The following is a 3,550-nucleotide window of genomic DNA, read 5'->3' as shown; positions in this document are numbered from 1 at the left end:
ATCTGCCCCAGCCGCATCGCCAGCCACCCCTTCGTTCCCTCCCGCGGCCGCTCCGACCCGGACCTCGCCGCCGCCGTCCGCGGCGCCGATTTCTTCCTCACCCGCCTCCCGGAGGACGGCGGTTCCTCCCGCGGGTGGCACTTCGAGACCTGCTACGGTGGCTACGCCGTCCTCCTCAACCAAACCACGGACCAGATCGCTGCCTACAACCCCCTCACGCAGGCACTGCATCTCTTCCCCCAGCCGCCCGCCGACAAGATCCTCTTCCACGGCTTGCCTGAGTACTATTTCTTCTCCGGAGAGGACCAGGGAGTGCTCCGTATGGTCTGTGTCCAACACCGGAACACGTCGTGGCAAGTGCCGGCGCGCGTCGCCGTCTTCACCCCGGCCACCAGCGGCGAGTGGCAGATTTTGCCGTGGGTGGAGAGCCCGCCGCCTCTGCAACCCGAGGAAGATGGTCAAAAAGTCATCACATTTTACCCTGGTACGCAGGTGAAAGGATTCGTTTACTGGAAACACACGAGTCAAGCCTATGTACTCATTCTCAACACTGCGACACTGCAATTCTCGAGAGTGGATTTGCCGCCATTCTTTGAAGAGATAGAGACTGTGCAATTTATGCTTGGTCAGACCAAGGATGGGGAGCTCTGTATGGTTGGGGCAGATGACAACGATGGGAAGACAGGAATGCTTGTTGTTTGCGTTTGGAGAGCTGATGAGCACGGTGTTGAGAAGTGGATGCTGGAAGATACTTTTGCACTGAGTCTATTTGTTGATGCCACAGAGGATGATTCCACGGTGCAGGTTGATGCGATTATCGATGGCTATGTGTACCTGTCCACTAAGTATTCTGGGCATATGTTCTAAAAAAAAAGTATTCTGGGCAAGCTGAGTCCCTCCTATCCCTCTGCCTGGAAACAGCAAAGCTAACCAAGCTCTTTGATGGTACATACACAAGTCCATCTCATCCCTACATCATGGCGTGGCCTCCTTCTTTGATATACAACAAGGCAAGCCCGTGCTTGAAGATTCCGGTAAAGTTTCTTCAGACGTTTGGTCCTTGGATTATGTGAGGTTGCTTGAGAGCATTGGATTATTGTATAGTTGTGATAATCTGCCATTAATTCCACCTTCTGCAATTTTGGTCCACAGTTTTTGTTCTTTTGTTGCACAACAATGGCTTGATTCCAAGTCTTGATAAAGTAGCACACTATCATGTCTGATTTGCATAACTCATATAGTACATGTGTTTATTTGCAGACTATATATCAGTACAAGGATGCAATGTGGAAAGCCAAAATCCCTCTAAAAACTAAGATATGGCTATGGCTGATTTGGCACAATGCGATTGCCACAAAAGACAACATGAGAAAACCCGGGTTGGGGGTTATATTTGTAGCTTTTGTGAGGAACGAATCTATTCATCATCGATTCTTTGCCTGTTTGGCTGCATCGTACATGTGGAGCTCTAGTTGCAATACTATGGGTCCATATGATAGACCTAGATGCTTCACACAATACTTTACTTGGGTCGCTGATAAAATCCCCTTAGGGATTAATTTACAATTGCTGCCTTTTGTTGGGTTATCTGGAAAACTCGAAACAGAGCTTATTTTGAGAAGAAATTACAGTCCGCTCCTGCTGAGCTGATTTATTGTTTCATGTTTTTCTTTGTCACTGGGCAGGTTTACAGAAGGATGGCGAAAGCAAAATCTTCTGGAAGGGGAGGCGGCGATCCAGAATTCAGCTATCAGGAGTTCAGGACCCATGAAGCTGCTCGTGCGTCCTCGACTGGTGGCTTACTGCGCATCCCTGAAGAAGATGAGAGTGAAGATGAACAAAATGAGCTGATGGATATTGAGCGGCAGTAATAACAGAAAGTCTTGTTACTGCTTGATTGTGGTGTTTCGATCCAGGTTATCTGTCCTGTATGTTTTTCGTTCTGAACAGATCAGTCTGGGGCTAGCTTGTCCACCAAATCTTATCTTATCTTTTGTGTCTGTGTCCTGGTGTGGATTGCTGTCCACTTTCCTTGGAGTTTGCTCTTGCAACCCTGTGTCACTTTTGCTGTGAGGTTCATGAGTCTTAATTAATTTCGGATGCGTTTTTTCTTTTCTTTTCTTTTTCAGTGTGTAAAACCTTGTTTCGTTATGCCAATAGTGGAACCCGGCTCCCTTTTTTGGGAGGCGTATGACTAAAAAGTATGAGGATGCAATATTTAGCATGCAGTTTGTGCAGAGTTTATGATAGCACTAGCATGCTGATATAAAGTGCACGTCATGCTCCCTATCTCTTGTTGTCTGCGCCGATTATGTGATAGCACAAGGATATGAAGTGCTGCATTGCCACTATTTGAGGCTGTAAATTTCTCCTCACTCAAACGTTGTCTAAACATTACTTTGTAATGCTAACCACTATGAGATTGCATTGCTGTAACAAATCTTATTTCATTTTCACTACTTGTATGGATAGGATACTATACTTGTCTATCATAACAAATCTTATATCGTTTTCACTGCTTGTATGGTTGCTAAACTTGTCTATCAATTTTTCTTTTTGAAACGGAGAACTTGTCTATCACTGGAATCTATAGCCTTGCACAATTTATGTATACAAATACTGGAATCCTTTACTCACGCCGAAATGTTCTTCTATGTCTTTGGGTGCTCGCTGGTGCAAAAACAGTACGTCGCCTGCACGCGTGCCCTCCTGATGTTTGATTGTAGGCGTGCAATGTAGCTGTACAGTCCATCTCACTGAAAAGGTCAGGGTTTTTCCACGGTGCAGCTACCACTGGAACATCTGATGTTCCGTACATCATATCTGTAGTTTGGTTACTTGAATTTATCTAGCCTCTGAACCTGAATGATTTATGAGTACACAATATCCTGCTACTGCTTGGCCTGGTTGTGACGCCCGGATAATTAAGCTACAGTAACCTTCTACTAATGATGCCACGTCACCACGAATACTGTTGCTAATCTCGCGTTAGTTGAAAACGATTCAAATTCAAATATGAGTTAATGACAAACATCAAAAGTTTTCAAACGTTAAAACTAAATTGTTCGGTTTGTCGAAAATAATCCATAAATTTTTTTGGTGAAGTAAGCACACTTTTACAAAAAAATTTAAATATTTTGAAATAAATAAAATAGTAGCAGAAATAGATAATTAAATGCCATTTTCAATTAATAAAATATTAAACTAATTTATTTAATTGCCCGAACTAATGGGGCAGTGACATATTTGTGAAACTAAATTAGGAACGAGTTTTGTATTTTAACTAAACTATAGCAATGTGAAACTAAAATAATACAGAAAAGAATAAATAAAACAAAATAGAATAAAACAACAGGTAAAAAGCCCCCCCCCCCTCGCTGGGCCTCGGCCCAGCTTGCCACTGGGCTAGCCAGGCCGGCCCAGCCTCCGCCCCACACCCTCCTCCATACCCCCCCACTTGGGGGAAAACCCTAACCGACACCCCCACTCGGCCCCTACGATCCCCTTCTCCTCCCCCATCGATCTGGATCGGGATCGGCCCCGATCCCAT

The 3,550-nt window shown here is 44.9% G+C and overlaps 1 pseudogene; it reads left to right on the top strand.

Annotated features, from left to right (window-relative positions):
- The window catches only part of LOC119320739, a 2,871-nt pseudogene extending 686 nt beyond the window's left edge, over positions 1-2,185 (top strand).
- The last annotated feature ends 1,365 nt before the right edge of the window (positions 2,186-3,550 follow it).

The sequence above is a fragment of the Triticum dicoccoides genome, chromosome 6B, assembly GCF_002162155.2.
Source record: "Triticum dicoccoides isolate Atlit2015 ecotype Zavitan chromosome 6B, WEW_v2.0, whole genome shotgun sequence".
Classification (NCBI taxonomy): domain Eukaryota; kingdom Viridiplantae; phylum Streptophyta; class Magnoliopsida; order Poales; family Poaceae; genus Triticum; species Triticum dicoccoides.
This window is presented reverse-complemented; position numbering and strand designations above follow the sequence as displayed.